This window comes from Varanus komodoensis, unplaced genomic scaffold (genome assembly GCF_004798865.1).
Source record: "Varanus komodoensis strain SLA01 unplaced genomic scaffold, ASM479886v1 scaffold22, whole genome shotgun sequence".
In the NCBI taxonomy this organism is placed as follows: Eukaryota; Metazoa; Chordata; class Lepidosauria; order Squamata; family Varanidae; genus Varanus; species Varanus komodoensis.
This window is the reverse complement of record NW_025335606.1, coordinates 147694-160093: the sequence shown is the minus strand read 5'-3', so window position 1 is coordinate 160093 and position 12400 is coordinate 147694. Positions and strand designations below refer to the sequence as shown.

Here is a 12400-nt window from a genome sequence, read left to right as displayed (position 1 = left end):
AGTTCACACATCATCCCTGCTTCAATAAGCCCCACCAGGCCTCTTTAAGCCACAGCTCCTTGCTTCTCATTAGCCACCCAGCATCGCTCGCTGCGTCTCCAAAGTCAAGCAGCGTGGCTCGTTCGAAAACAATCCTCGGCAACAGGCCCTGGATCGTTTGGGGCTGTCCCCCTCTCAGGCAGGCCGGGCCACGCTGGCTCTGCCAAATTACAAGCCAAACCTGAGAAGGCAATCAGGGACCGACACCTGAATTAGGCAAGCTTATTAAAACTTCTGCGACCGTGTGTGACCTGGACCTCTGACATAAAGTTACACATAGCCTTAAGAACACCGTGGTGTGGGACTGTTTCTGAGCATGGCTTCTGACAGTATATTGGTTCTGCTTTGAATTTTGATTGCATGTTTTAGGTATGCATGCACAAAATGATGGCAGGGACCTGAGGGGATGGGCAGGAGCTGCTTCCATGGGTGCAGAGGACAGGAAGGAGAGGGGCTCGCGGCCAAGCGAAGGCTCACCTGTGCACACTTCCCAACAGCAGACTCCACACATGCGCAGAGCCCGTCCATGTGGTGGACAGAGACCACAGAGAAGAACCCTAAGCCGCATCTTGAAGCTTTGGATGAGAACAAGATGTTTCCAGGGTTAACATTTCATGCATTTGTCAGTTAAATGCATTTGGCCCTTAGGTGGAGAGACAGAGGAAATGTTTTTCTGATGATTCCACTAGAGATGTGTGTTTGTTTTTAAAAGCTCTCACGGGGGGGGGGGGGGATTTTAGAACAAAAACACTGGAATAATTGATCCCACCACACATTGCTCTGCTGTGCGTGACTGAAAGAATGTTTAGTTCGGCCCTTATGGAAAGAATTGGGTCCCCCCCTCCACTCCCAGTTTCCCCTGACAGATATTATTGAAATGCATCAGGAAGGACAAACTCTTTCATATTATTTTGGATTTTATACCTTGAAAAAATCCCTTTCATTCTTGCTCCTACCTGCTCAGATGGGGAACATATTTCAGCAGGATGCTTTTATAAATGTCAGGGAACGTCACTCATACGATCCAACTGCCCGTGAGCAGACGGGGAAGCCAACAGCCATTTCTCACCATCTCGTCAAAAAGAGTTTCTAAAAACATTTTAGATCTCCCCTGCTCTTCAACTGAGATTCTGAGCCTGATGACAGAAATCACCGTGCAGCTCACTGGAAGCTGCTCTAGGAGACGTTTTGGTTCAATGCCGGCTATGAATGCTATAAATCAATAAATAAGTTCACACTTTGTTATTGGTGTAAGTTTCCCTTTGATAGTATGGCTGATCTCCCTGCGTTGGCCATAGGATGGCACACAGTCCTAATCGCTACCTGTTATCCCAGAAGGTGCTAGCTGAAGTCCTGCTCACCGTTCCCGATAAGGGAAGAGTTTGAGCAGAAGATGAACTGAATAGGAAGGTGACGATAATGGATTTTTACAATTCAGCCCCCCAGATTCCACTTTGTTAGCGCCATACAGGGGCTTACTCGTTGTATAAATCAAACAACTTCCAGACGGCCATCTCTAAAATGGGCTGTAGTTTGCACTTCAAAAAAGACACACACACAAGAAATGTGCATGAACTGTGTTTTTGTGCTATTTGCACAGACTAGAAGCCAAAAACTATGCAGTTCTTTTGTCCTCTGTGCGGATCACATTAGAACTATGTAATTTCCGATTTTCCATTTGCACAGATTTATTTAGTCTTAAAAAAAAGAAGCAGCAGCACAGGTCATGGGCCGTCCTCGAGATGGAAGTCCATGGAGAAAAAACCCAACTCAACCTGCTTCCAATCATTGGCTCAGAAGTGAGTAGGAAGCTTGCTGAGTTTGAGCGGCATCGACATATTCCGATACCTGGCAGCATCAGTCTGTGCATCGCTACCATAATTATTTCAAATTGTGTGCAAGTCCAAATTTTACAAACAAACAAACAAACAAGGCAGATCTCAAGCGCAGGTAGACAGGAGTCCATATAACATCTTACCAAAGAACTTCCCTGGGTTTCCACTGTGGAGAACTCGAGATTTTTCATTTTGTAGATATCTGGAGACATTGCACCCAGGCTGCAGCTTTAAAGGCAGATGAAACATAATTCACTTGCTAACAGATGGCTGGCTGGCACCAAAGGAGAAAGCAGAGGCCTTCCACAACAGCCACACTGTCCTAATGCTCACACCATGGAGTCAACCATTAAGTTCAACCTACGAGATCCAGCACATAAATTCCATGTCTAATCAGTCCTCCCCAGGAGCTAAGTGCCAGTCGGCCAGCTCCTCACACGAGCCATCAAGGTGAAAAGAGAAGAAATGGCACACAGAAAAGGTACTTTGTCGACAAATCACTGACTGGCCAAATGTTGCTTAAGGAAAGGTAATGTTTCTGCTTCACAAAGACCTGGTTATAAAACCTTTCACACATGCAATATTTAAAAGTGCACATCACCTCGAAGCATGTGTCCAGAATGCTTAGGAACGCCAAGCCACAGTAATGGTTATGTTTATAGGTCAGAAGGGCAGTAAATTATTCCAATGAAAAGCAGTAAAAGGCTGCATTTTAGCCAGCTGTGCTTTTAACAGGTTATTGTGAGCAGCACAAGAATGCATGGGAAACCTCCAGAGTTTTGCCTCAGCCAGTGTTCGCTTGTATAAAGATGTCATTCTTAAAGATTTAAAAGTCAAATTGTCTGGAGAATACATTCATATAAAATTTATTTTCAGAAACTGATATTTAGCCTGCTGCTATCAGAGCTGATTGCTGTGCAATGTGTGAGCGTTAAGCAAATTCCTACCGGTTTGAAAATACAGAAACTGACATTTTGGATCCCGTAGTCAAGTGTGTTATTAGGAAAGAGATTGAAATGGGAACATTTGTGCTTTCTAAGGACAACTCAGCAGGTGGTTGCAGTAGCTGAGCTTCCTGCCTTGGAGTTCCTTGCATAATGGATTTGGGCACAGGTGATCAAAGCATAATGCAAGGTGGGGAGCAACTCCCCCCCCCACCATGCTCTGGGCTCCTGTGGAGCTGGGCCAGAACACCTAGCGCAAAAGATGCCAACACTCCCACAAAGCCCCCACCCCACCCCCATAAAAGCGTCTGATTGCCTGATTCCCATGAAGCTTCTATGCCTCTTTAGGAAGCATGAGCAGATTTGGGGTTACACAGGGGCTGAAAAAGTGGGTCTTTGTCACCCAAGACGAAACTGTTTACAACACATAGGAGCAGCGGGCAAACGTGAAGCAGCTCTGCCCTTCCATGTTTGCCCATTTTCTCCCCACATCTCCGTGTGGGTAAGGGGGCATCTAGGGGAATGGAAGGCTGGAGCCCTCTGAGGGATCACAAGAGCTCGCCCTCCCTCCAGCCATTCCAGGACCATTTCAGGGAAGATCTCGCCCGGGGCCACGAAGGTGACTTTTCTGCTCCTAAAGGAAGAGGGGCTCCAGATGCCCAGAAAAGGTTCTGCTTGGAGGAGCCGTAACTTTGTGGCTTGCAGCTCTGCCCTCTGCCCTGGGGGCCTGAGGTGCTGGCATGCTTGGCACCAGGAAGGGGCTGGCAACCTTCACCGTCCTCTGAGCCTGTGGGCCAGGGAACTACCTGCAGGTGCTTAATGGTAAAGGATAACCAGGCTGCCTTATCCTATTTATGTCGAGAATATGTTTGTCATGCTGTGGACAGCAAGACAAATCAGGGTCTAATTAGCTCAGTCAATTCCTTTAGTATTATCCTTTCAGTCTACATTGAGTTATTAAAGCCATGGAAATACAACACTACTGAGACAGCAGTGATGGAAGTAAGATGTCAGGAGCTTATTAACTGGAGTTGGAGAATGCAGCTGCAAACCAGACAGACTATGGTAAATACGAATAGGCTGAATGGTGATCCATGCCGCCACCTTACATCTGCAGGGCCAACCTTCTCCCCGGAGGATCCTGCAACGTTTTGGGATACTTATGAACAAGCCCCGGTGCCTAATGCACCACTAGGCAGGGCAGCGACGGCAGCTGCGAGACGGCAGTCCTCTCAAGGAGCCTGAGCATGCCAGGAAACCTTGCCACGCGTTAGACCCCATTCACAAGCACGTGCGCTACCTTGACTCCCTTCGCGACAACAGCTTACTTCCTTCGTCACCCACCTCCTGCTTAAATGTGGATTGTAAGGTCTTGGAGGCAAGAATGCGTGTTATGCATACGGATGATAATGAAGAGGATACTTGGCACTTGTACTAAAAGGATCCCAGGGAAGCGCTCTTCCGGGTTTTTCGGCTACTGATCTAACTTAATCATCGATTAATTAACGTGCCCAGTGTGTGCAGCCTGCAATACCATCTTCAGCCAGCACGTAGTCTGGCCACCGCGGATGCCATCAGAACGGAAGCCAAGCCGTGCCGGGCCGTGCCGGGCCGGGCCAAGGGCCCCTGTACGCCAGCTTTCCATTCACACGGGGGCGAACCCGCTACCCGCAGAATTCCTCAAGCAGGCTGAGTACGACAGCTCCCTGCTGCGACGGTGGCACATGGGCCCCGCGGCCACCTCCTCCGTGACCAACTGCTGCACTGGAGCCACAAGGGTGCAGCCCAGGGCGCCATGCCAGGCCACGCCAGAGGCCACGGCTTCGCTCTCACGGGGCAGGCCCCTCGTGGTCAAGTCTGAGAGCTGCGTAGCTCTGCTGTGCTTCAGGTACATCCACTGTTTCGCCATAAATAAGAAAAGGGCTGAATCTGGAAACTTAAACAGGCGACGCCATAGGAAACTTAACAGCACATCATAAATGTCCTTTCCTATTAAGGATACGGGTGCGTGTGCGCACACGCCAGGGAACTCTACCACACATCTTTAGAATCGCTGTGGCCTGGTTCACAAAACGGGACAGCACAACGTGGGCAACTGACCCCGGAACGAAGACGCCTTTGAGCAGGTTGATTTGTCTGGGAACCACAAGCCACCTGGGCCTCTGACAGCTAGCCTGATTCACGACGGGTCAACATGTCCTCGGAACCTGCAAGAGCATCTTATCACGGGTTGCGAGGCCTGGCTAACGGGCCACTCAGCGAGAGCAGCAAGACCCCTTGCCACTCTGTGGGATCTAGCCCAGGCCACCATCGTGGGAGCCCCTCCCTCAACGCTGAAGGACACTTTGGAATTACCTTCCCTGATTTGCCACCTCTTAAAATTAAGAACCCTAGAAAAATGCTTCAAAATGCTTCTCAAAAACCCTCGAAAAATGCTGCCATTTTGTTCCTTATGTATTTTTAACGACTGTTTTTGCCAGCCTTCCACAAGGCCACAAACGCACCCTTCCACCTGCCCAACAGGGAAAGCGTGGCCCATTCAACTTCCTTGCATGCTTCGGCTGTCAGCGGGAGCAGCTAAGTGGAGTAGGCGGCGTGGAAACCGGCTTGGTGAAACTGCATGTAGGCAGGTGTGTGCCAGGGCCTATTCCACAGTTACGTATCAGTCGAAAAGCGCCAGTGTGAGAAAAATGGCAAAACAACAGAAGGTGCACTCAGAGCGGGGAAGACAAGATGCGACCTCCTTGTCAGTGCGACTCCCTCAGTTTTACATGCTGAACTGACTGTTCTCGGCATCTTCCCTGTGAGGCTAGGAAAGGAAGGCAAGCGCCACTGGAGCTGGCGGGCCGTTTCCTCCATTCCGTTCTGCCATATTATACCACATTAAAAAAAGAAAGTTTGGGAATATTTGTGCATTTAAAGGGTGCCAGGAAAAATATCCCAGTGTACAAACTGGAAAGAAATGGAGGGGATTTTTGCGTAAATGTAAAGGCTGGGAAGTACGTGGAGAGCAACTGCGCATGCCTGAAGCAGCTGTTCCATTTCTGCGGAAGCACACACTTATTTCCCTTCCATTTACTACTCAGCCTTTAAATGTGCAAATATTTCTGTAGAGTTATTCAGGATGGCCGGTGAACCCCGGGAGCTGCAACGGTGCCTGCGCTGAAAAGGAGCCCTGAAAAATGGGAGCGAGTTAATAGCCCTCCCTTCTGGAATAACTGGAGAGTCAGGGAAGTGCTGAAAAGCTTGATGGTACTGGGAACCATCAGTTCAACACTTAAAACCAAGAGGGAAGGGTCCCTCTGTCCCTGCCCCTGCTTTGGGTGCACCTTATTTTTCCCCTTTCCCCCTTCACCAGCACTTGTTAACCAAATCAGTTTCTGGCAGCTGCGAGTAAATTTGCCTGCATGCAGTTTTGCCTAGTCCATCTCTTTTCTATTGCACTTTTCTGCTCCCTTTCATAGCTAAAACCTGATAGAACTGGAAAGGGCCATGAAGGCCATCGAGTTCAACCCCCAGCTGTTGCAGGACACCAAGTCACATCATCCCACTCAGATGACTGAACAGTTCCTTTTGGAATGTCTCCAGTGTGGGAGAGCCCACCACATTTCTGGGCAGCTGGTTCCACTGCGGAATTGCTCTGAAGGTGAGAAAGCTTTTCCTGATGTCCAGCCTGAATCTGGGTTGTAGCAACTTGAATCAGTTATTCTGTGTCCTGCACTCTGGCATCAGCAAGAAGAGATCGTGAACTTCCTCTCTGCGACAGTCTTTGAGGTACTTACAGAGGGACACCATGTCCGCCTTCAGTCTTCTCTTCTTGAGGCTGAACATGCCCAGTTCTTTCAATCACTCCTTACATGCCTTTGTTTCCAGGCTCTGGATCACCCTCATTGCCGTCCTCTGAACCATTTCTGGCTTGTCTATGTACATCTTTCTTCAACGGAGGTGCCCAGAACTGGACACTGGACTCCAACTGAGGCTAACCAGCGCTGGAAGTGAAACTTCTACTAATGCAGCATGTGCCCTTTTTCCAGCCACATCACACTATGGAGTAGCATTCAGCTTGTGATCTACACAATTCCAAGATCCTTTGTACTTGCAGTGTCGTTGAGCCAAAATTTCTTCACCTCATAGTGATGCATGTGGTTCCTTTGTCCCAGGTGTCCCTGTTATGCTGTTTTCAGCCCAGTGCTCCAGTCTATCGAGATCCCCTTGAATCTTCCTTTTGTCTTCCAGCGTATTAGCTACCCCTCCCACCTTTGGGTCACCTGCTAATTTGATGATCGCTCCTTGCACTTCCTCATCCAAATAATTATTAAACGTATCGAAGAGAACTGGGCCCCAGACTGAACTCTGCGACATCTCTCTTTTACCTCTCTCCAGTTTGAGAAGGTGACTTTGATGAGCAGTCTTTGAGTCTGATTTGAGTCTTTGAGCCAACTGTGGGTCCACAAGACCGTTGTTCTAGCTAGCTCACTTTCAGCTAGTTGGCTAATCAGGAGATCATGGGGCACTCTGTCAAAAGGTTTGCTGAGGGATGAGGTCCACAGCATTCCCATACTCTATCAGGGAAGTTACTCTATCCAGAGGAGGAGGAGGAGGAGGAGGAGGAGGAGGAGGAGGAGGAGGAGGAAAGAAATCAGAATAGTCTGGCAGGATTTGTTGAGAAACTCACGTTGTAGGAATTGAGCACTTCCGCCTTTCCTCTGACATCTGTTCTCATTTTGCCACCCACATGGAGTAGCCGAATCCCCATTTCGTTCCTGTGTCATTTACTTTGCACATATCTGAAGAAGGCTTCTTGCTGCTTCTGGCATCCCTTGCTGCCTCAGCTCATTCCCAGCGCCGGCCTTCCCGACGCCATCCCTGCCATCCTGCGCTCCCTGCCTGTACTCTTCCCCCGCAGCCTGGCCTCCCATGGTCCCTGGGATGGCCGGACACCACGAGCCTCAAGCACAGGCTCCACGGTTCATCGTGGGCATCACGCAAACTGGGTCACTCACTTCTCCTCTGCTACACGGTCCCATACGTGAAGGCTCACCCCAAGCCCCCGGCCAGTTTCTGAGACTGTGGCGCGCTTGCCACCCTTCCAAAGCTTTGCCCATTTTTACCTTATGTTTTTAAATAAAAAACAATTCAGTTTGGGGGAAAAGGGGTGTGTGGAGCCGTTCCATTAGTTTTTCCTGTTTCCTGTTGAGCCACAAACAAGGGTTCTGCAGGTGAAGTGGGAAGTCCACATAAGCAAGAAACGTAAAAGGCCAGCCGGGCTCACAAATAACAGAATCGTACCAAGAAGATGGCCTGGTGATGAAGGATTTCGCCCTCCCTTCATGGGAGACTCGGGAGCTCTCTTCCCTTGCAGAAGTTCAGCCTGAAACAACACAGCAGTCACGAGCACAGGTCCTCCAAGTTGCAGAGCGTTTCCACAATTTCTCGCCAAAATAAATTGGATTCTTTCCACTGTTTCTTACGGCAGTGAAGCAAAGACTGTATAATTAGGTCAGAGCTGATTACCTAGAACAAGGGCAATTTTCTTTACATCTGAGTAAAGCTTTGTGAAAAACGGCACAGAAAGTACAATTGGGAGTAGCCAAGAGACTGTCTAAAATCCTTCTTGATGGAAGCGATTTAACTACATTTTAATATCGATGGTATTTTCTATTAATGTCAGGTCAGAAACATATTGCTCCACATATCTCATCACAAGGGCTATCTCTGCATCTGTCTGAGTCAACTTCAGTGACCACTTTAATATTCACTTTACAATTAATGCTGCTTTTTTATGGCTCGCTAGAAAGTAAACCAATTTCAGCCCAGCTCCTCAGTATTGAATTTATTATAAAAAGTTATGTACTTAAAACTCCTATAATGAAACCAGAGGCATCATGAGATATTAACCTAGAGTTAATGCTGAGAAAGCCGGTTTGAATAATTCAATTCATGTCACCTTAAGTATCTTTTCAAATGGAATTAACTTTATCTCACACACAAAAAAGGAAGCGCCACGTTCCAGTTACTGATTATTGACTCCACAAGGGCTCCGTCTTAAATCATCTCAGCACCATTTTCCTCAGTAACTTTGCAGCGCTCAAGCCAAGATGGACATTCAGAATGGAAGCGCCAGGCTGTGAACTGATGGCCATTCCATCTCAGCTCCGTCCACTGATGAAAGATTCTTCCAGATCCCAGAGACCTATCAAGTAAAGCTGAAGCCAAGATGTGTTGGGTTCATGTTTTGGACTAAAAGATGGGGTTTCAGAGGAACTGTTTTTTATTTGTGCAGAATTCTTACCCAAGTGTCAGTACCACCATCAATAGCAGTTTGGACATGGCGTTTCTCATGGCTTGAACAAGGATTAGAAATGGATACTCATCGGTGAAGTTTTTTCAGTTGTTGAAAGGGGACCACACGAATCCATGGCCAGAAAAAACGGGATTCTGCACTACATCTTCCGCCCCGTCCACAATGCATGCACCTGCCCACAAGCTTTCACCTGCATATTATCTAGTCCCCTTCCTTTCCCCAGCACAGCCCTGCCTTGATCTTAAAGGTCCTTTTGTGTCTACGGCACTGCACCTGATTGGTGGCAGTGACAAGGGGAAGTCTCACAGCCAACAGAACTGCACACTGCTTTCCATTCTCCTGGCACCTGAAAGAAAGTTCAGAGGAGGATCCATAACGACTCACAAAACAGTGTGAGTTGCTTTGGCCACATGTGGGGCCGTTCAGATCGGTGGTGCCACATGTGATGTGGGGATCTGGCTCAGCTGAGCTTGGAGAGGACTTCGGAAGTAGACTTGCATCGTAAGAGTCATGTTACAAACCAAACTGCACGAAATAGCCATCTGTAAGAAAATCACAGCTTTCCAATACTTTCTGCTCTGAACTAACTGTAAATTTAGTATTTCACAAAACAGGCCTCTGACTAGACTCTGAAATCAAAGGTCAAGGCACCGGAATTCTGTGCCGGGCCACAACAGCAGTGACAGAGCTCACGTCCTGCCAGGTTCCACCCGGGGTTGGCGGCACTGTGGGATCATGCAAAGGGAGCCTGTTCGCAACACAGTGGCATCAACCGCGTGGTGACGGAGCGGACAATTCCAGTCATGCTGAGGGACAATCGTGAAGGAAAAACCCAGCTTCAGAAGCTGACGCGATAGACCTCAAAACCTCAATCATACTGTACCAGTTTAAAGTGAATCACTTCTGAAATTTATTTATTTATTTATTATTATTTAAAACATTTCTATGCTGCCCCCATCGCAACAAAGCCTCGGGGCGGCTCACAAAGAATACAGAAATGCATAAAATACATAAATAATAACAGTACAACAAATTTAAAAAAATGTTTAAAAACCCCCGGTGCATTCTTGACTAAAAATTTCAAATCCTATTAATTAAATAAGTTAACAATTAAAATAAGTTTTAAATGAAAAGGTCTTGGCCTGGCGCCGAAAAACAAATAATGACGGCGCCAGGCGGACCTCTCTGGGGAGCGCGTTCCATAGGTGGGGCGCCACTGCAGAGAAGGCCCTCCTCCGGGTACTCAGCCTGCTGATGTCCTTCATGGAGGGCTCCTGGAGGAGAGCCTCTGCCGCCAATCTCAAGGGGTGGGAGGGCAGATATGGACGCAGGCGTGCCTTCAGGCATCCGAGTCCTTAGAGGGAGAAGCGACTTGGACAAGATCATAAATGCAGGCGAAAGAGACTGAGCCAAGTTGGAACCCCTTGATTTTCAAAGGCCTGCCATTCCCAAAGGAATATTCATTCATTTTTTTTTTTCACTTCTACACTGCCCCACAGCCCCGAGGCTCTCTGGGCGGTCTATGAAGTAAAAACCACAAAAGCAAGCCATTAAATGGCCATATTTCAATAAGACAATAAGGCCAATAGCAGAAGAGCACAGGTGAGTTAAGATCATTTGCATTATGTTTATATCCCGACTTTCTTCCTCCTACAAGGACCCCAAGGCATTTTAAACAGTGATCTTACCCTCCCTTTTGTCCACACCACAATAGCCCTGTGAGATAGTTAGGCCGAGAGCGCGAGTGACAGGCCCAGAGGCAGCTGGAGAGCTTTGTGGCCAAGCGGAGACCAGAAGCCAGCCCTCCCAGGTCTCCAGTCCAACGCTCTAACCACCAGCACGCCAGCCCGGTTCTCGCATGCTTCATGCTCTGGCCCCTTATCAGGCCACTCTTCCGTGCACCAACAAAATTAGGTTTCAGACTCACAGTTCAGTAAGTGACTAATGCCCAGAGTAACACGGTGCAGTCTTGCGATTGTTACAAAGAACAGGAGTTGATCCACTGTCGCTTGTCCATCCTTCCAAAGCGGCAGAGAGAACCTTTCCTCCAGATGCCAGAGCAGGGGTGTGGAACGGCAGGCCATCGAGCCAAAGCTAGTTCGCCGTGGTCCGCTCATCAGCCATGTCTCCTTTCCCCCACCACCTGCATGGCAATTTCCTGGCCCTGAGGCAGTTTCCCACTGCCATTCTAAAAGACTGAAACGCCTCTCCAAAGACTGACTTGCTGACAGGAGCCGCATGAAACTACGCGAGGTCTTGTTTTTGGTCTTTCACCTTCAGTCCCACCCATCCCTGGAATACCGCACCTGAGAGCTTCCTCCAAAACTGTATACAGCTCCCCGTGGCTGCTCTGGAACGCTACAGAAAGTTTTGACATTGATATTTTGACTTGGTTTTCAGGGTACAGGCAAAATGTGCAGCAGTAAAGACTCAAAATCCCAGGTGTCAGCTAACGGGTGGTCTGAGTGAGGAAAGCTACCCATTAAACCAAAAGCCTACTTTTCTGACCGAATTCACCTTCGTCCATTCCCCTTTCAGCTTGCATCCACTTTAAAAAGCTTGTTTTACAAAAATTATGATTTTCATGAGGTCGTACCTAGCACCTTGCAAGCCCACTCCTTCAGTGCTTCATGCACCCAAGGGTATAGGCTGCAAGCTACAGAAAGCTCACATCACAGTAAGGTAAAGCAGGTGAGAGACATTTCTTCTGGCACCCAAACTGCTGAACATGTTCCCTGAGCGTCAGACAGTCTCAAATTTTAACGTTATCTGGTCCCTTTTATGAAAGGCAGCCTCCTCCGCAATTAATGGTTTGTTTGCTGGATGATACCTTATCTGATGATTTCATTATCCCCTTTAACCTTGCACTATTCTCCATTGTGTGCTGTCATTTTTAGCCCCCTGGAGGCAAAACAGAAAGGAAGGATATAAACCCTATAAGCAGAGCTCCAACTATTGGGCAGTGTAGAAATGTAATGATTAAAATAGTACAACAAGATAAAATAAAGCCAGCAGAGTTAAAATAAAGCCATGACTCCCAGGAAAGAGGCAGGAAGATGACACAACTCATCCGTTCCACCCAGGAACGAATCTACAGGTTCCCTGTGTGCCCCATCCTGATCAATGACTTCACGGTCTTCCTGATCCAGAGATGCTTTTCTCCACATGGGCTTGTCCACTGAGCCCCACAAGAAGGCAAAGATCAACGGGGACGCACTCACACCAACCCAGGCCATGGAGCGCCATCTGACAGGGGAGTAACCACCCTCCAAAGAGAG

General features: G+C 48.2%; 1 protein-coding gene across 1 annotated transcript in view; it reads right to left on the bottom strand.

Annotated features, from left to right (window-relative positions):
- Nucleotides 1–12400, bottom strand: part of KIAA1328 (KIAA1328 ortholog) — a 206608-nt gene that overhangs the window by 114292 nt on the left and 79916 nt on the right. The gene's annotated exons all lie outside the window — the stretch shown is intronic.